This window comes from Podarcis vaucheri (assembly GCF_965113315.1).
Source record: "Podarcis vaucheri genome assembly, chromosome: 6".
NCBI classification, from domain to species: domain Eukaryota; kingdom Metazoa; phylum Chordata; class Lepidosauria; order Squamata; family Lacertidae; genus Podarcis; species Podarcis vaucheri.
The window spans coordinates 55,906,709-55,928,283 of NC_138764.1; the positions used below are offsets into that span (position 1 = coordinate 55,906,709).

The following is a 21,575-nucleotide window of genomic DNA, read 5'->3' on the forward strand; positions in this document are numbered from 1 at the left end:
TTGCAGCTAACATCTTTCTGAAGTTTTAGAATGGTGTTAATAGAAATGTCGGAAAGATCTCACAACTCTGGCTGTAAAGAGGGGTACTGATTATGTTATTGAGGCTTGTTAGTAGGGTGAAAAATATGGGTCTGCTCCCCAAGGAATCTAGATTGTAGTAACACTGACTCTCAGCAATGACAATTAGAGCCCAGATGCACATGCTCACGCTAAAAAGGTTTTTTCCCTACACTTGAGGAAACTCTTGCCATGATCCAAGCGTGCTGAGCCCTAAACTTTGAGTTCTGCTCAATCTTGCAAATCTGCTTCTTCTTTTCTTGATTAATATTTTAAAGACTGTTTAGAAATGCTGGCTCAGATTTTGCTACTCTCTTAGATCTCAGCTGCATGTTGTGAGTGCTTAAGATTATAAGCCTGTCCAGCAAGGTGGTATCATCATCATCATCATTCTATATTAGACCCTGACACCTGAGGAATTGCTATTTGTGGGGTAATAAGTAGGAGAATTCTATAGCTCTGAAGGCTCCTGATGTTACCTTTTCCCATTCTTCATTTTTTTTTGTTTCAGAACGGATAGGTTAGTCCTTAGTACCAACAGATCCTGGGTGTCTGCCATGGTTCTCAAAGCAAGTCACCCTCAAACATGTATTATTCTCATTGATCCCCATTTCCGTCGTATAAGTAGTTGGGCAGTGATTGACAGTACAACATTTGCTCTTTGCTGTATTGCTTTATAACCTGCTCAGAGCTGGGTGCATACAGCTGTCCAAAAAGAAGTTTATACCAATGTCAGTACACAACTCTGGCACAACTCTGTGTTACCATCGAGGTTCCATATATTCTTTTGAATTGATACATTTCTGTTAGTAGAGCTGCGGGATTCTAGCTGGGGCTGTGCTTCTTATCTTGTGAGATTGGAGAAACAAGCAATAATAAAGAGAGCAATCCTAGCCAGGAAAAAGTTGAGCTGGGTTAAGATTTCATGGGGGACAGACTTGGCCTGCTTTGGGAATTGGGCTCAGACAGATCCAGGAGACCAAGTAAAACCATGTGGTTGAATCCCAGACTGTTTGCTCTGCCTAATTATCAGAAGCCTCGCATTCGTTCTGCTGGGTGCACATTATGCCTTTATTGTAGTGTAATTATGCCAGCTGCCTATGTTTAGTGCCATAAAAAGGAATAAAGTGCCCATTACCTGCCTAAGGAATTCTTCCTGTGGGTTTTTTTTTATTTTTATTGCTCCATAGTACACAGTGGGGATAGCTTTGATCAGCCATGCTCCATGTAAAATAGCTAGTGAAGCGCAGGGCCATCAGTCAGGCATTTTGCCGGCGACTGGCCTGCTGACATGCTGGCCCTTCCAGGCTCTCCTGTCTCTGCAGGCACCTTTTGGCTGCCAGCCTGATGGGTGAAGCCAGTGCTCCTTCTGCAGGAGCATCATCCTCAAAGTTACCTAAATTAAGGGTGAAATATATTTGCCATTTGAGAATACTGCTACTTCAGGATGGCTGTCTTAATGTTTATGTCTTACATGCTTGTTTACCCTTCAAGCACTAATCTGAAATTTTCCAATGTTGTCTTTATAATTGGAGTCAAGACACTTGGACTATCTGGCCCAGTGATAGTGGGTCTTCAAGTGGACACCTGCTACCAAAAACCTTTAAAATGAAGATGCCAGGGATCCTAGGTATTTTTCTCTGTGAAGAAGGGCAAGATTTATATTTCAAAGTGCATCTGGAGAAGCAGGACCCATAAAGAATGGGTAGTGGGAAGGAGGGTTGAGCATGGATTTCCTGTGTAACCCATAGAATGGAAAGTGAACTGTTCAGTTGTGAAGAACTTAAGTAAAAACCTTGGCACTTTGTTAGTTTATCAGCAACTTTGAATGGCATGTAGGGGATTCTGCATCCAGCTACTTCTGAATGTCATACGTTTATATATGCATTTATTTTTAGGCAGATATATGCCACTTTTGAGCCTCAGCATATTAATGACATTACACCCCCAAATCCCCGGATGAACTTGCTCAGTAGTTTCCAATAGAACTTGGAGTGGAATGGAACCCTGCCGTAAATGCCACGGGGCAGAGTAGTAGTCCCTCAATATCACTTTCTGGAAATGGCCACTGTGGCCCAGTGTCTCCAGTGCACATCTCATGTAGCCAAGCAAGAAGGATATCGTGGCTGATAGTGCTGAAAGCTACAAAAAGTACCAGGAGGGTTGTTTATGTAAAGCATTTTTATTCTCCTCTTCGCCCTTTTGGATTTCAGGGCACTGCACAATCAATACTCATAGCAAAATACAATAATAAAACAATGAATAAAATTTACAAAATTCATTTCCAGCAGTTAAAAATGCATGATTCAGCAAAAACATTTTTGCCTGGTGCCAAAAAAATGTAAATGTTGGCTCCAGGTAGAATATTATGTGGGCTGTAGTGCTAAAAAAAGCTCTTCTCTCTTCTTGTAAAGGAGGCACATGAAGGTGAGCTTCACTTTTAAATGCCAAAACTGGGCTGGAATCATTGTCATCCCAAACTGTCTGGAGTTATTGAATTGTATAAATTGTTTTGGTGAATTTGTTGCTGCTGCTTGTTTTATTTATATGGTATTGTGTTTGATAGAGTGATTGCAATGTGTTTGTTTTGATGCTACTGTGAATATTGTGAGCCGCTTTGAGTTCAGTATTTGTTTTGGGGAAAATATAATATAATGTTAAATCAAATCAGATCCACTGAGACTGTCACTCACTATTACCCATGCTGGCTACGTTCTGCTGTTTCACTCAGGATCTTCTTGGAGGCTTCCCATAGGCATTTGGTTGGCCACTGTGAGAGCAGGATACTGGAGAAGATGAGCTTCCTGGAACCAGGAGGACTCTTCTTATGTTATTGTCTGAGTACCTTGTCCCAAAAGGGAATATTTATGATTAACTTATAACTGAAATCATACTGAGAGGCCTAGAGGGGATTTTTTCAAGAGTGGCCTTATGACCCTCTCTTTTAATGCGGCTGAGACACTTATAACTTCCTGGATTCAGCTGGCCAGTCCTCTTCCATTTGATGTTAAAATCTCGGAGGGGCAAGGGGCAAGCAAACAGGTTAATTGCAGTTCTCCAAGCACCTTGTCAACAACATTGATCCTCCACAACTGAAAACAAGACTAGATGGTGCTCTGGGTGTATTCACTCATGGACTTGCACATAAAGCAGAGATCAGGTTGAAATGCATACAAGCATTTTTAACTTCAAAACGCGTGGTACGCATGTCACAGCTGGCTTCCAGGGATCTATCATGTTATCTTGTGGGTCAGATTGGCAAAGACCTTGCAACACCTTGAAAAAAATCTGTTAGCACTATTCAGCATTATAGAACACCAGCTGTCCTTCTCAAAATGTTGATGGTGTTGCCTCTAAAGTGAACTTGGGGATAATAGGAGCAGTTGAAGCAGATTCCACAAGATTTCTTCTCTAGATTCTATAGGACCAAAGAGTGTATACAAAATTCCACATTGGAACAGGATTGTGTTTACTCAGTAAAATCTTGTTGGCATAACTTAATCTTTCTGAGCTTTAGTTGAAAAAGAATGTAGCACAACAAATTCAGAAAGAGTAGTTGGAATCTGTATCCTTGATAAAAAAAACAACAACAGCACATTTTGAGAGAGGTTACTTTCTGCAATCAGTGTGATTTAAGCCAGAACAATTGCTTAATCAAACAATTCTAGCCAACAATTTTTATATTTTAAGAGTTACTAAAGTGGAATTTTGCCATTAACAGGAAATGTACCAGATTCTTGTACGAAATTTGCAGATTCTTAAGACATACAGTGGTACCTCGGGTTAAGAACCTAATTCGTTCCAGAGGTCCGTTCTTAACCTGAAACTGTTCTTAACCTGAAGCACCACTTTAGCTAATGGGGCCTCCTGCTGCTGCTGTGCCGCCAGAGCACGATTTCTGTTCTCATCCTGTAGCAAAGTTCTAAACCTGAGGTACTATTTCTGGGTTAGAGGAGTCTGTAACCTGAAGTGTATGTAACCTGAAGCATATGTAACCCGAGGTACCACTGTACTAGGTTTATTGTGGATGTGGGTTGAGAGGGTCTGTGCAGCACTGTCCTGGACTTGAGTTCAACTCACATTTATTGTGTCATAACAAATCTGCCAGAAGTCAGCTGAGTAACGGTGTGGTTAATATGGGTTTTGTTGTGAAATGGACACGTACTGAAGCAGTTGGACTGCTGATTTTGGGCCTTGTCAAATATTGTGGCTCTTTATTTGCCTTTCTAGGGATTAAGCAGTCCTTAATCATGTAGCTTCTTCATGGCCCACAGGCAGCCTGGCTGCATAAATTTGTTTACTCTCCAGCTAGGCGATTGGTTCCCCCCTTTACTTGTGGATCCTTACATATTGCTTTCCTTCTCTAATGGCCTTCCACCTACACATGCTCATTTCTTTTCATCAGGTGTTCCTTGAAGTGGCCTTCACACTTTTCCAGTCTTGCAGCAGGCAGGTGTGTCTGCGTAAGATGGACTTGCCTGTGCTGGCATTGCCCCCAGCTTCATTGCCTCTGTGTGTACTGTCTGCACCAGAGAGGTGTAACTGCTTGGCTGAGGAAGAATCTGAGGGGCTTTGGGTGGCAATAATTGATTAAGAGGGTAATTGCCCTGAAAATTCAAATTGATCAGAAGGGGAAAATGATAACTTGTGTAACCATTTAAAGCAATGTGCTGTCAATAAGGGAAGTTAAGACAGAACATGTGGAGAGCAGGGAGAAATGGATGTATGCAAAGCTTGAGAGAGAAGAGGGAGTCATGCTTCTTGGGAGTGCCTTGTCACTGACCCTGGGCTACTTGGGATTCAATCACTTTTATCTTTCCCTCCCTCTTTCAATCCAAATGCCTTTTCATATTAGAAAATTACAATCTGCTCTGCTCATGCAAGATTTATTAGCTCTGCTGAGCAATAGTGCAAGAGGTAAATGATGGCACGTTCCATGCAATTTTTTTTCTGGGTGAGATACGATGAGCAACTTGCAACTTTGTAAGGGTTCTTCCATGGATGTGCCCAAGGAGGGCGAGTGAGTTTAGTTCTCCTTGGTCAGCACTAACTGGACCAACCCTCTTGTATTTGCTGAGATTCTATTATTAATAGAACTTCTCTTACCTATTTGTCTTTAAATAAAGCACTGCTCAGATTATTCTGTATTACCTACTTTCAAATACTTACTGATATTTTCACTATGTTCCCATACAAATTTCCATAGCTTTCCAGTGCAGAAAGAAATTAAATAGTCCACATAACCTTTTGACTTCCCTAGTCCTTCCCAATCCAGGGGTTCCAAGTGTTTTGCATTTGTTAATATTAGAAACAAACTTTATAGCGAGGGAGCTAAAACTGATATTAAATATTTTCCACTGAGACTCGGAAAGTTTAAGGATAGATTTAGGAGTAGAACTCCAGTCCTCTGATGCCTGTACTTGGGCTTTATAGTTTTAGTGGATTTGAAAGTTGTGCTAAGGAGATTGCTCTGCCAGTGCAAGCATTGCTGTTTCGTCAGGCAAGCAAACTCACTTGCCTTTCTTATTTGCTTGCACTGTTCTGGGTGTTCTCCTGACCCCCAAGAGCTATGAGGGGAGAGGGGGAACCCCATTGTGCAGGCTCCCGCTAGTGTAACTATTTAGTTGAATCCAGCCCATTATCTTCTCCTTTGGAATGCTGCAGATATTAAATCACATGGTATATTTGCTAGACTTTTTTTGAAGAGACTGGGCAGACCAATGACTTGGCTGAACTCCGAGCGAGAAATATGATATCCCTCTGCCCCACTGGACCATATTCCTGGGCACCCATTATGCTTTCATTTCATCCTAAGAAATTTGAATTCCGCCCAGTGACTAAATGGTGCTAGTTGGCATGAAATAAACTTATTTTCATACTGAATGCAAGATTTTGGTTTTTGCAGAATTCCAACCGTATGAAAGGAATTGGTGGTGGTGGTGGAGGGTAAGAAATGAGGTGAAGCTGGTGATAATTATGTGGTAGGACAGCCAAGGAACATATGAGGAAAGACAACGAGATTTTACATGGCAGGAGCCTTGCCTTCTTACCATTCAGAGCCTTTTGCAATAGTATTTTTGCATTTTTTCTCTTAACCATGATGGCTACCAATGCGTTGCTCTTAAAATTAGGCTTGTTCCAAAATTCAGGTTCTTTATGCTGTGTATTTGTATAGGTTCAGTATACACACAATGCTCACTACTCCCAATAATTTATGTTGGCTATTTCTTGTGGGGTAGACACCAACTGGTTGCATACCTCATTTGTTATTTAACAGGCAACTGAGAGTGGACTATATATTTATGTTGAATTATACTTTCCATGGATTGTCACCATGTGAATTATGCAAGCTAACTTGTTGTTGTTAGTTTTATTGGTTTGTTGTTGGATTTCTTGCTCAAGCGTCACCATAAGGTTCCAGGGCAGATTATAACAATATAAATATACTATATTAAAATAGGTTAAACAATGTACATATATGGTGGGTGTCAAAGGCCAGAGTAAATATGTGTGTGTTTAGCATATGACAAAGGCAATATAGTGGAGAGGGAATGCCATGAAAAATGCCCTCTCCCAGGGCACCTCCAGTTGAACTTCTGAGACATGCCCCCCCCCCGCCGCTGCCAACCTTAACACCCAGGAGGGCCTCTAGGGAAGGAGGTAGTCTTTCAGGTATTTGGGGCCTACATTGTTAGTTGTCATAGCAATGTGCTGGTCAATAATCACACAGTTCAAAGTTGGAGTTAACTATTAACAGAAACACGATCTCACAGATCTGGCTGAGTGTCGGGCCTCATGAGCACAGCAGCTCATTCATGGTGGTCTCACTCCATGAAAATCAGTTGCCAAGGCTGTAAGTCCCCACCTCCTCACAGCCTATGATTCCACTCCATTCCAGGGCTTTCCCCAAGCAATCAAAGACTGCTCCTGTGTGCAGCCAACCTCTCCTCAGCACTTCTCATGTCTCTTCTGGTTCTGGAAGACAAGTGGTGAGGGGAAATAGTTGCAGCAGAAGGCGGAGACACTCATGACTCTTCACCAGCCTGACTCATCTCTGCCTCTTGGCCTCCCTCTTTCCACTTGCCTGCTTCAGCTTCAGCTTCTGCCTCTGATTCTTGACTTCTCTCTGCCACAGACTCTCCCAGCTCACTAAGCCTTGTTAACCTTCAGCTCCCGACACTACTTCTTCCCAGTCTTCTCCCTCCAATCACTCACTGTCATCCCACCACCACTCTCCGGGCTCTGAGCCTCCTCCTCCCCTTGGTGGTACCCTGCCTGGTCCCTCCCACCATTCCTCTGTGTCCAACCCGTCCATGACATTTGTTGTCTGAAAATATTCACATTCCTCCTCCCTGCTGTTGCTTTGACAGCCTCACTGACCTCAAGCTATACGAGGATAAGGTGCAGCAGCAATTGTGTCATTTTAAAATCAAGTTAGCTACAGCAGCCAGCTTTTGCTGCCGCCTTTATGGTTTGCAGACTCAGCAGACATCCCCAGAGTTGCACATGACTCATTGCCTATCAAACCAAAGCCACTAGAATTGCAGCCCAGTCACCTTCCTTTAAGCAATGGGGTGGGGTGGGGAAGTTTCTCTCACCTTTGGGGGAAGCGCTTTTTGCCTGTTGTGGAGTGAGGCATTGACCCCTCCCTTTCCTCCAGTCCTCTGTACTGGGCTGGGATTTGGGTTGCAGGGTTCAAAGATATTCTTACTGCTTTGGGGTGTCTCCCAGCTTGGTGCAAAGGGAGAAGTCCACTGCTCTTTACTCATAGATCCTTTTGTGTATGGCAGAAAACTCAGGGGAGTCGTAGGGCTGGGAATGGTCACTAATAATGTCAGCCAGCACATTTTTCTGTAACATATGAAGCCATTCTGAGCGTGGAGGTTTTCAAGTAGCAGGTGTTCATGTCACCATGACTGTGGGTACCACTTAGTCACACAATTTCACCTCTTGGACTCCCACCAAAGCATGAGAGGAGTTTAGGTTACTGGAGTTCTTTCCTGGGGCAGATTATGTGTTAATGGGGCCTTTGTGGTACTTCTGGGTTTGATGCAGTTTTTCAGTTTCGAGCTTCCAGTAGCCACTCTTTAACTTTTTCAAGACCTGTGCTAAGGTTCTTCCCCCGCTTCCCCCCTTTCTGTACGCGCTGCCATGTTCTGCTATAGTAGGCAAAGCAGATAGGCCAACCGCTGGAAACACGTTCCAGGAATCACGTCAGCTGTCATTACTTACATTACCTTGATTGGGAACAGTCAGTTATGTCACCGTCTATCATCACACCTCTCATGGGAGACATTGGCAGAGGAGGAGAGGAAAAAAGGGATTATAGAGCATTTGTCTGGGTGCTCAGCCAATCCCAACACGCTGCTAGTGGAACATCAGTCATCAGGCAGCTTGAAGTGAGGGTACCTTGTATGATAGATCATCCCATGTGAGAGGGAGGCTTCTGAGACTGTTCTAATGTAGATTCCTCAGAGAAAGCCAGTGGTGTTTCCATAGACATTAGTATAATAATTGATATTTTGAACAGATTACAAAGGAGATTGTAATATTTTGTTTTGGGATTGTATTTTTTCTGGGCTAGTAGCTGTATATGATCATCTTTTCACTGGCTTAAACTACTTATATCTGATTATTTTTTTTATTGGAGAGAGGCACCCTCCCCCATTTGTTCTGGAGCTTTCTCTCAGAAAACCTGCTCTTTAAAGCTCAAACTCGAATTGAGGTTTGCTCTAATTGAGTGCTAAAGAGCAAGGCAAAAACAGACAGAAAAACATACAAACAAGCTTGGGGCAGAAACAAACAAAGGCTCAGACTCAGAGTTTTTAAGCATGGGCCTGTGCCTGAAAAGAGCGGGGCAAAAGCTAAGTGTAGGTTAGCCCTATGTTTCTCCAAATCAGTGCCTTATGAAATTCTCCTAAGGAGATTTGTAACCTCCAGTGATAATTCAAAGGGCTAAAGGTTTTGTATGGGAACAAAAGGAGTCCCCCGGATATACCTGGCAATGAAGAACTGGAAAAAATGGGAACATTTCCCAAAGCTGGCTCCCCAGATACCTTTGGGAAGCTCACAGTGCTGGTCAGAGAGGATTGGGTATGGAAGATGTCTTTGAAAATCTCTCATGCTCAGAGCAGCTACACTTACCTGGCGAGATACCATTTTAGAGACCAAAGTTCATCTTCTGAGCAAAAATGAGCATTCTGTTTCAAGAGTGTTTCTAGTGAGTAAATACGTCCTATAAAATGTTCTGAATGCCTCTCTCTGTTAAGCAGAGGGGGAAGTGGTGCGGGTATGTGGAGTTAGCATGGCCTTTGGAGTAAATGGAAGGTTTGGTGAGTGTGCCTGTGTGTTCTGTTCTTTTCTTCTCTTGGTCAACTGTGGCTGGAGATAAGAGTTTCCCATTTGAAGTTCAGAAAGAAAAAGAAATCTATTGTTAGAAGAGACTTTCTTTTTTGACTTGATTATCTATCTCCAGTGATACAGAGGAGGAAAAGATTTATTCTGATAAAGGCAGCATTTAAAAAGAAAAATCAACCCGCATGTGAGTGTTGCTATTCTCTGTACTTCAAAGCTTGAAGTAATATAGAATAGTTTTTTAAAAGCCGCCCTAGCCTTCTGTGGGGGATTTTTTTATTTTTTTTGTAAGCGGCAGTATCTGAAAGGGGGCAGTATCCTGCCTCAACATTTAACATGGCATTAAAATCCACCTGTGGTAGATGTGATTTGGCACATGCTGTGTTAGCTCTGTACCACATGATGCATGAAGCCGTGCACACCCAAGGTCCTTGCAGACAGAGGGAGGTTAGGCACAGGACCGAGATGAGGCTTTTGGAGGGATTTAAGCAGGGGCAGGATAGTTAATGGGATGAGATATGAAAGACTATTAAAACATCAGTGGAGCAGTGCATAATATAAGAACAATCTTTTGGGGGTCAAACCAATGGCCCATCTAGCCCAGTATTATAGCTATATTATTTCTAACAGTGTCCAGTTCCAGATGCTTTAGAGTAGGCATATAACATCACAGTTTACTGCGTAGAGAGTACTCTAGTCAATGTCAATGGTTTCCATCTTTTTTCCAGGGGAAAGTGGTTTGGGCACCATCTCAGCAAGAGGATATATATGCCTTAATGATCTTAATTAACAGGGAGAGAACAAGAAAGGAATTGAACCTTCAGTGGAAAGATTTATTTGCCTACACCTTAACTATGCATAACACATTACAACCTTAATTTTTCCTGACATTAATTTTAGGATATATTCTATTATTTCTTTTCTTCCTTCCTGCAGTTTCCCTTATTTGAACAAGGGGAAACAGAAGGTGAGAGAGAAAGCAGTCCTCATTGGGTTGTTTTTGGGGCCCCTTACGTATGTTTTTAAACCTCTTGTTAAAGCCATCTATGTTTTCAAACCTCAGGGTTCCCCCTAGTGTGCTGACTCCTCTTTCTTGTTTCTCATTGGCAAAGCTAGTCACTTGCTTACTAGTTGGTATTGGGTTGGTTCTGGTCAAATAGACCCAGGTATATAAATATCAAATCCAATAGATAATCACTTGTCATGGGTAACTAATTGCAAGGCTTGTGTGAATGCAGTTGAACCTGAGCAAAGTAGCCCAGCAATACCAGACCATTGGGATATTGTACTTCCTGCACTGAGCCCCACAGACTTTATTCCTTTAGTATTTCTTAGATGCTTTCTTATTTATTAATATTACAAAATGAAGGCACTATTTTTCATGAATCCTAGCTGCTTGGAATAGCCTCTTCAATATTCTGTCCTCTTGGAGTGCCCTATTCTGACAGAAGGAGACAAGTAACAACCAGTGTTGGTGCATTAGAGGGATGTAATCATTCTGACGTCAGCTGCTTGGGCTTCACGCAGGCACTGTCTCCTCTGCTGGTGCCCTTCCATGCTGATGCTTGGCATCCCTTCTTATCTGGTCCTTTGCTACCAGAAAGAGACCACCTGAAACATCAGTTTCCTCAAGTTCTGGGCTTCCAACACATCTTCATCCTGACCTGTGGCATCCTGTGCTAGGCTATGCAGGGCCGCGAACGACTGGCTGGTTGTGCAAAAGAAAAAGCGAGCATGCGCTGGAAATCTTCCCTTAAAGGGAGCAGATTGGGAAGCTGCAATAGAAACCAACAAACTTATTACCACTTACAACCTAAAGCGAAGCTGGAAGTGAAAAGGATTCCAGCCAAACACCCGGCTGGCAGTTGCTGCTAACGAGCCCTCTCTCTTTTGAGCAATGTTTTACATTCTCTAAAGCTCTGCTGAGCCGGCTCTCGTTGAGGTTCTGTTAAGGTAGATGGCAGAGTCAGGTCAGATATCTTTTCTTTTCTTTTCTCTTTCTTTCTTCACTTTTTTTTTTCTCCTTTCCCCTTTCTTGGTTCTCTTTATTATCTGGAGTTGCTCTGGCTCTCTCCCTCACTTCTGTTTCTCCTTTTGTTCTCTCTTTGTCTATTTATCACACTGTGAAGGTTGAAAGAGATGTTATTAATCTGGGGGAATGAAGGCAGGATTAGTGGTATGAATCGGATTTTGAGAGGTGTAATGATAGAAAGACTCGCTCTGCTGGCGGGCTGCATGAGTTTGATAAATGGAGAGCACTCCAAACTGACTCTCGCATTCCTCCGCACTGCGCGCTTTGCCCGCTGGGGCGTGCCATGCTCTCAGATCTGCCAGCCATCCCACGCCGCTCCTACCTGAACCAGAGCAAAAAGCCAAGGGTAAATCAGAGACAAATATCTCCCCATTGCACTTAAAGAGATCATTTCTTTCAACAGCTTTTTTCAAACAGAGCCCTGTCAAGTTCTTGGACAGCCTTGTGCAGAGGTAGGATCCTTCCCGGGATTGTGGCTGTGGTCATGGCTGCCCCAGCAATGCGAGCTGCAGTGGAGAAATTGCTGGAATGTGTGTTCTGGGCACAGAGCAATGGGGAAAGCCAAAGAAAGCCCTGCGTTGGCATGTTAGTAATGCGTGACTGTGATGGTGTGTTTCAGCTTTCAAACTGGAATGTATCTGGAAAGGTTTGGACCTTTTGGACATGCTGTGGGTTCCTTGTTTAAATGTTTGGGGAGAGATAGCAAGGAAGGAGACAGAGCCATGGTGCATCAATGGTGGTTTGGCTGATTACCTACTGGTTATATGGTGTGCTTTCTAAGTGGAACTGGAGAGTAAGATCATTACAAGTCTAACAGTGGCTATTGGTTTGCGATTCCATTCCAGCTGCAGCTTCTCCACTTATGCTTATCTCCTAGTGGTGGGTTTTCAGTATTGCACACTCATGTTGGTTTACACATGCGAAAACCAGTCCTCTTCCTCCAGCTTTTGCCAGTACAGTCGTAACTTGTACATTTCGGCTCCCGAACGATCGAAAACCAGAAGTGAGTGTTCTGGTTTTCAAACGTTCTTTTGGAAGCCGAACATCCAACGGAGCTTCCGCGGCTTCTGGTTGGCTGCAGGAGCCACGCTTTGGAAGTCGAACGCTTCAGAAGTCGAACAGACTTCTGGAATGGTTTGATTTCCAAGGTACGACTGTATTATTCTGCCCCCCCCATTGAAGCTGTGCAGATTCACTGTGGTAGTGACACAGTCAATGTTCAACTGCCCATGAAAAGCAGTGCTGTCTGGAAGTACGCTTAAAGTATGAGGTCTTTCTCTCTTTAGTTTAACTGTGAATCTAAAGTGTCAATGCCACTATAGCTGATTTAATAAAGTATTCCCCCCTTCATCCATGCTGCATCATGGTGTTATCCCATGCCATTGGGAAGTGGATGTGAATGTTGCAACTGTGTGGGACTGATTCCCTAGGTATATACCACCTAATTGCTTCCCTGATGGGAGTGTGGGCAATGGTCTGGTGAGAGTGTTCCATTATATTGTCAATCTCTCCTTCCCCACAATGCCCACCCCCCCATGGTTGCAGTATTCACACACTCTCCAGTGGTGTGGGATTGTATCATGTACAAGAGCTTCTATTCTAAATTATGAGTGTGATAAGGAGGCCTTCTGCTGATCCTTTGAACAGCTTGAGTATTTAAAATTTGTATGCTGTCGTGCTGGCTGAAGACCCACACAGGAACATTTCCCTCCATGTGCCTGACTCATATAGACAAAGCTATGTGTGTTCTGCATGACTATGGCTATATGGAAGAAACTCAGAATCCAGAATTCTCAGACTCTCTTTTATTTTATTTTTCATGTCACTAGTCCTTAAAGGTAAAAAAGGTAAAGGTAAAGGTACCCCTGCCCGTACGGGCCAGTCGTGTCCGACTCTAGGGTTGTGCGCCCATCTCACTTAAGAGGCCGGGGGCCAGCGCTGTCCGGAGACATTTCCGGGTCACGTGGCCAGCGTGACGAAGCTGCTCTGGTGAGCCAGCACCAGCGCAGCACACGAAAACGCCGTTTACCTTCCCGCTATAAAGCGATACCTATTTATCTACTTGCACTTAGGAGTGCTTTTGAACTGCTAGGTGGGCAGGAGCTGGGACCGAAAGATGGGAGCTCACCCCGCTGCGGGGATTCGAACCGCCGACCATGCGATCGGCAAGTCCTAGGCACTGAGGTTTTACCCACAGTGCCACCCGCGTCCCTCACTAGTCCTTAGGGATGCATAAATAAGCTAGAAAACAAATGGTCAGTAACTCATCTCAGAAATTAAGCATTTTTAAAGAAGAAAAATATTCTTCTCACACTATTCATAGGGATATGACAGTGAGTTATGCAAAATATCAAACCCCACTTGCTTCACCCCAGATTAGCAAAGGGCCTATTCAATACATCCCTGTTTTGCATGCGGTTAGAGTACACATAGTTTCCTACCAAGGTTTTCCCCCTGCAAGTGATAGAAGAAAACTGACCAGGTTGACTTTGCATGGAAGTTGGTGAAGAGGGCATGGAATAGATCTTTATAAAACTGGGTTCAAGGAATAACCTGAATTCCATTTAGGTCGGGTCAAACATTGATCGACAGGAGTTTCAGCTTTATATAAGTTGTTTCCAAGTCTTGACCAACTTCATTATTGTTAGTTGGTCACATGTGGAGTAGGGTGGAATTGGGTTGATGTGAGTGATTTCAAACTTAGGGAAAACAAAATGGTTTCTTGCAGGATCTTCTCTGAAAGTCTCCCTTTAACAGCAAAACAATGGACATTCCCCTCCCCAGTAGTACCACACCATACTGCATTTGCTGCTTCTGATTCTCAAGGCAGAGTTAATGAGGCATGCCCACTATTAAAAAGATTGTACTTCAAGGAGGCAAACGTTTACTGAAAATTAAACAAAAGCTCTATCAGTGTAGCAAGTATGGTGTCCACATCAAATTCTACCTAGAAATAAAATCTAAAATACACATTAGGTCAGTAGGTTTTGTAGGTCAACCAATGTTTTGTAGTTCTCCAGAAACCTTCATTAGGCTAGATCAAGAGCAGAGAACGTATGGCCCTCCAGATGCTCTGCCAGCATGGCCAATGGTCAGGAATGATGGGAGTTGTAGTCCAATGATATCAGGAATGCCATAGTTTTTCCAATCCTGTGTTAGATGCTAAGGTACTCAGTTTGGGAGAGTTGGGGAAAGAAGAGGAAAACAAGATTGTTAAGCAAGTTATCCATATTTGCATCTGGTTGGAATCTTAAGAGATGGAGTGTGGGAGGAGTTCCCTCAAAGTTATTTCATAGTTTATAAAGTCTTGAACACCTTGAAACCAGTTTACTTGTGGGATTTCTTTAGACTATCGATGGATTCAATCTGTGAAACTGGCACTGTTGCAGGTGCCATAGGCAAGGTAGCTGTTTTGGCCTATAGGAGAAAATTCAAAATCTTTATTAGAGCAATACCTTTGTTACAACAACCTGAATATCTTACAAAACAGTGTGCACACGTTTGAGCCCCCTCCCCAACTCTTCATCAGATGACATTCAATAAAAGCAAAGAGGGCAGGGACCAAGAAAAAAAGTATGGAGCTGGATTGACATATGCGACTTGAATATTTTTTCCAGCACTTATTGTATGTAAAAGATTTGTATGGGTAAGCAGAATGGTCTCCCTTTTGCCTGCTTTAACTGAAAGTACAAAGTAATGAAGCATTTCCTGATTGCGTTGTTCTTCTTTACTTACTGTTGCTGTTTCTCCCTTATGTACGGATGCAGGTTCTCTTTAGTCATGATTGCAAAGGGAAATGTTTCTGTGAAATTGGGTTGTTACACAAGGGCAACCAGGATCAGTTCTTGTAAAGTGCTGCTGTGGTCACAGAAATGGCTATGGCTTTATTAATGTCTACCCTGGCTCACAATGCATTCCACTCTTGCTGCATTCTGAGGATAGGCCATAGTCCCCCATGTACAGGGGAAGCTGCTCCTGTGGACTGTCCCCTAACAGAGTATGTTCCTGTCACTGAACCCTTTTCACAGGCAATGTCAAGGTGGTGCTAATAACGGTCAGTAAAGTGGATCCTTGTAGTGTTGACTGAGATACTGTGCTTGTTGACTTGTAATCTACAGGTTCTGTTCTCCTAGTGCCAGGAACTGCAGATGAGATGAAATGTACTGTGATTGACACAGTGCAAGGCTTTCATAGGCCCCTTGTCACATGGTTTTCGCATGGTGAGTTGCCTGTGTGCACATTACAGAAAAATGGTTCCACCTCAGAGATGGCTAATTGTCTTGTCTGACAATCTCAGAGAGGAGGATTTTTACAAGGGGTGTTCTCTTTGTATTGGATGTGTATATATGCGGGTCTTCAAACAAGAATTGTATCAAAGCTGAAGTGATTTAGGCCCAAAAGAGGGTTGTACCTCATCGGTCACTAACTAGGGTTGGCCTTAGATCTGACCTCAGAATAAAGCAGCTTCCTGAATTCACACACTGAATGTACAGATATATTAAGACCAATGGTATGACCAATGCTTTTTTTCCTGGGGGTACGCATACCCCTAAACATTTTGTGAATCTTTGTTCTTTTGTTTGGATTTGGATTTTTTGATATCCCGCCTTTCACTCCCCTTCAGGAGTCTCAAAGCGGCTAACATTCTCCTTTCCCTTCCTCCCCCACAACAAACACTCTGTGAGGTGAGTGGGGCTGAGAGACTTCAAAGAAGTGTGACTGGCCCAAGGTCACCCAGCAGCTGCATGTGGAGGAGCGGAGACGCGAACCCGGTTACCCAGATTACGTGACTACCGCTCTTAACCACTACACCACACTGGCTCTCATTTACCCATTTACCGTATTTATTTTCCCCAATTTGAACTATAAAATGGTGATTTTCTTGAGTCAAATTGAGAGTACCCCTAAACAGTTTTTAGGGGGGAAAGCACTGGGTATGACCATACTATACAGTCCGAAATCTGGCCCATAATTCTGTTCCTGAGAAACAAAACTTGTTTTTCATTTTATTTAAATTTGGTTTGTAGCCTCCCATGGTGGAGAGAAACTGCATTTCCCTGCTTCCAGACAGAAGGCTAGCAGTTTCTATCTCACTGAGGCAAGAGTAGTCTTGTCAGTGTGACAAGCTTCATACTTCTTGGGAGAGATTCTCAGGAATTGTGACTCAGTGGGCTTCCCTGATAGTATTCTGTTCCCTTCGCCAGCAATGGAGTGGGGCATCTTCTATTTCTTGTTACCATTTGACACAATTGAGTTGTAGGCATAGCTCCCCACTTGCATGGCATCCAGTAGGGACGATTTGCAAAAGGATACAGGAAGTCAAGAGCAGAGTGTGGCAGGAGCTCTGCAAATATGTTCCAACTTATTCTTCCTCTTTCGACTTTACAGGTTGAATTGGTTCAGGGCAGCAGAAATAAATGAGAAGAGAAATGATCAGTCAGATATTCCTGAAATCCCATCTTTAAGAGCTAAGTGCATGGCTGCAACTTTAAGGCAGGTAATGAGGCTCTCTCAGATCAGCTCATGAGTGGAAACTGCTAGATTGATCAGGCTGCAAATGGGATAAGTGTAAAAGCTCTATTGCAGCCAGAGAGTAGCCTTCTCTCCCTCAGGTAACTTTTGAATACCTTGCCCTCTTCCAGGCAAGCTAGGAATATACCTCCCAAATAACACTATTCTCCTCAAGTCTCCCCCGTTTGGATTTGGAACCACATAATCCCTGTATTTCTCTCTGTACATCTTACAGCCATCTTGACTTTAGGAGTGTGCAGCTTGGGCACTCAGCTTGCTCTCCAAGACTATGATTTCCTGCTTGTAGAATGGATCAATTGGCCCACTGAGCAAACAGTTCCCATGTAAATAAAGCACTGATCCACGGTTTAAGGACGAGTTCCAACAAAATCATTGGAGGAAGGCAGTAGGTTGCCCTCTTCTGGAGGGTATGATATGCTGTACTCTGAATTAATTTTGACACTTGCGTTCCCCACCCTTTTAGTCACATAAAAGTTGAATCGGGTTGATCTTTAGTTTTACCATAGGCAGGTAAGGGAGGAGAATACTGGCTGCTGAGCAGATCTGTACTGGTTGGGGACACAGAGGGTCACTATCTGCTGTGCTTCTTCCTTACCTAAACCTAAGATTTAATCGTGATAGCCACTAACGATAATTTCAGTCTGAAACACACAGTGGTAGCATTGCTGCTCATCTCGTTTCTCCCTCATCATTGACTTGTCTGTCTTCATTCTAGAAGACACAAGAGGGAAAAATAATCACCATCACCTCATACTTAGTGTGTTCTTGCTCTTCCCATTCAGTGCCTGACAGTTGCCTCGTGAGCCTAAGATGTCCAGTCCCTGCCCTCCTGGCATCCTATGGGCTTTTCGTATGCAGCATAGGACATAATGAGCACAGTAACGGAGATTTCCAGATCTTTTGTTGTTAATTATTGAGATGTAATAACATGATTAGCACACTATAAAAAAATCACTGATATGATTACCATGGATTTAATATCACATGATATATCATTACGTCGTTATGTGTTGACAGATGTAATTGAAATACGCTTATTGGAGCTGAGGGTTGTATTTCATTCAATCACCTGAGGCACCTCAGGGGAGAAGCAGAGATGGCTAAAAATCAGCAGAGGAAGAAGAAATTGTAGTGTCAACAAAGATTTTTGCAACCTTGTTTGTGTCCTGGGCAACTGGTTCTTTGGTCTCTTTCATTTCCCCCATTTCTCTTAGCTCTGTTAAGAAATTATGAGTAGAGATAGTGCGCTCCGCTTGTGCATTTAGGTGAGCTGCAACTAAACAGGTGAAATATTGTCTCCCCCACCCTTGCAAAAATTGCCCTTAGAGCAATGCTAACTGCCACAGGTAATATTGGCAGAAATACTGAGCCAGACTAGATAACTTGGCAGAAAAAAACAGGACTATGATACCCCTGCATGAATGATAGGTGCATTTTCTGGCTGGGCTGAATTATGTATTTCAATGTTTGTTTAATGATTACAGCTTCATGTTGAATGTTAGAATTCTACGTGTTTTATTTTTGCTGCGTTTTTATGTGAGAGGATGGGGCAGATAAGGGGGAGACAATTATTTCCTCTGTTCACAAATTGGAGGGATGTTTTTTGGCATGCTCATAATTCACAAAGAAGCTGGCAAAATGTCCTTCATGTTATTGTTCAACCCAAAGGCAATTTCAGAATGATTCAGAACATAAAAGTTAAAGGAGCACATTGATAAAAGAAAAGGGAATAAAAGTAAGCACGTTTCAGCCTTTCACTTCTGAGAAGAGTGGTAGCTGTGGGTATTTAAAATAACTGAACCTCCATGTGTCCACTCCTTTAAATAAACTGCAAATCACAACCTTAATCACTTTCTTTGCCAAGTAGTAGTTGGCGAAGTGAACGTGTGAGACCACTTCAAATATAGAGATCAGAACGCAACGTTGTGTAACTTGTTGAAGCTGCTGGAAACTGGGTACAGACCTTCATTCATTGGAATGCCAAACCCAAATTTAGCAAATTAACTGAATGAACTGGGCAAATTAGGCTTGTCTGTCGTTTTGGGGAACATTCCACGGAAAAAACCAACAGGTCAGATATTGCAACCTAATTGCAAAATATGGCATAGTGGAACAAAGAAGGAGGAGACATTCAAATTGTGGGATATTGATTAGCATTGGTAAGGAGGAGGTGGCAGATTGAGGCTATGATTCAAGTGAAGCATCTGGGAGCTTTGAAGAAGCTACTGTACCTGGCCTCCTACCTACTTGCCAGTCCCAACCCACACACCCACATCACCATCATCATCCACATTGAAAATCGGGTTTTAATATGTGAGTCACCTTTTCCAGTTTGGGTCTCATCTGACTCACTGGTCATTAGATACAACTGAAACTGGGCTTTCGCCTATGATAAAAGGTATGAATCTATATCTTGGGAAACAGCATTTTGGAGGATATTTATTTTGAATTTTCCTAATCCATTGCTATGAATAGAAGACTTGCTTTGCTCTCTCTGATGGTGGAAATATTTACCTGCCAATTGATTACTCACTCTATTTTAGCTCTGCTAACTCAGAATTTTGTCTTGACATAATGTTTTCTATCTCTGAGTTGGTATTCGAACTCAGTTTCCATGCAGTTATTGTGTGATGTGCACCTCATTTTGTATTCTATTTCCCCCCTAAATAAACCTTTTTAGCATTTACTCATATGCCTAGTGCAGTTCAAGAACTCTTGCCAGCTAGTGAACTTTATTACCGCCTGTAGATTATTGCAAATTGCCCTTTTCCATATTTTGTTTGGCCCACAAGGCTTCCCAACAGTAGAATTTGGAGTACGTACTTTAATGTAGATAAGGAGAGGACAATGGGGGTGTTTTTTTGTGTTTTTTTTGCTATTGGTGGCCACATGGCCTCACAGGTGATATTTCAAGAGCCACATGGTGGTATGAAGCCAGAAACTAGTAGTGATTGCAGGCAGGGGCACCCCTTAACATTCACTTCCTGCCACCCTTTGTCTCTCTCCTTGCTGCTTGTGTTCCTTGTCTGTCAGCTGCTCTTGCCAGAGGTTCAAACTGATTGCTTGAAAAGGGCTTTTAAAGTTAGGCTAAGGGCTGCATGTGATTCCAGGGCTGCAGGTCCCCCATCTCTCTCTCTTTCTCTCTCTCTCTTTCTCTCTCTCTCTCTCTCTCTCTCTCTCTCTCTCTCTGCGTGTGTGTGTGTGTGTGTGTGTGTGTGTTCGTGCTCCTTGGATGCCCATTACAAACTTATGTTTTTCCAATGAAACCTTTTCCTCTGGTGAGAATAGAACTTTCTGGAGTCAGGAAGACTTTCTCGTAAGGTTAAAATACAATTTTCTCCTGACCCTGTCTTCGTTGTTGGTCACCCCCCCCCCCCCAGACCTGAATGTGCATTGTATGACTTTCTAAACAGCCTCATTTTCTCCCTCCCTCTCTCTGTCTCTGAAGCTTGTGAATGCATCTGCTCCTCATCCAAGGATTGTTGTGTTTTATTAATGCTGTTATTATTCCATTACTGTCATTGTGCTCTTTTATAGCGAATGGCCTAATTTAGTTGAAATGTGCAGATGTTGAGAGTTTAAGTGAAATCTTCATCACTGTGCAAGTGGAGAACACACAGCAATTGCTCTATAAACACTGCCGGCATTTGATTCAGATAAAGTATCCAGGCAGAAGCTAGATGGTAACACAAGGTGGGGCAATTGAGATTTTAAACCTGCAGGGCTCAGGTTTGAGTGCACATACATATTGTGTGCAATAAAGATGCAATTGTTACCTATTTGTAGTGTGGGATCCAGACTTCCCTCACTGTTTTCAGTATTAGAATTTCATTTTTGTACACAGGAAAATAAGGCTCCCACTACTCTTAAACTAAAGCAAATCTTTCTATTGCAATTCCTGTATCAAATGTGATCATACAAGTGTTCCCAGCACCTATTGAATATTTCTTAAGATTTGATTGGTTTTTAAAATATTTTTTCTTGAAGTAAGTCAAACAAAGAAATGGAATAAAAATAACAGAAGTACAAATTCAAAAAACCAGCACACTATATCTGGAATACTTAAGACCATTAGGAAAGCCAGATTTCATGTTGTACTGTTGGGAGGGAGTCCTGTACGTCTGTATTTGTCATTCTCATACACACACACACACACACACACACACACACAAACATATGATAAAACCCCACTAAACAGCATAGAATTTTTTAGCGACACTTTAGCCTTTAGCCTTTAGCGACACTTAATTCATGCATTCTTTTTTCAGCTAGTGCTAAAATCCACATATTTTTATACCACAGCAAGAGTTGCAAGTACCTTAAGGTTTTCCATTTTGAGGCAGTTGACATTCTGGCAGCCACCAGTATCCATGCCAATAGGTCAGTTCTGCCATGCCATTTGGTGAACCTGGTTCTTCTTCCATACCGTGTGACTATTGCGTGAGGGTGCTTGTCTAGCTGAAAAATAAAAGAGACAAAAGTCCAGCAAGGTTCCTCACTCCACTTTGCTCATCTCCCTACATTATTATTTCCCCCCTTTTTATTACTTACGAGGCTTGTTCTCCCCATCTCCTCTGCTGGAGTGCTGTTCTATCAGATT

General features: G+C 42.7%; 1 protein-coding gene and 1 long non-coding RNA gene across 7 annotated transcripts in view; both read left to right on the top strand.

The window, feature by feature from the left end:
• The window catches only part of ERI3 (ERI1 exoribonuclease family member 3), a 208,430-nt gene that overhangs the window by 96,525 nt on the left and 90,330 nt on the right, over positions 1 to 21,575 (top strand). The window lies entirely within an intron of this gene.
• The window catches only part of LOC309535654, a 31,723-nt gene continuing 25,549 nt past the window's right edge, over positions 15,402 to 21,575 (top strand). The window contains exons 1-2 of the long non-coding RNA XR_014221332.1: positions 15,402 to 15,663; positions 16,832 to 16,940. This is a non-coding gene — a long non-coding RNA (uncharacterized lncRNA). The remainder of the gene's footprint in view (positions 15,664 to 16,831; positions 16,941 to 21,575) is intronic.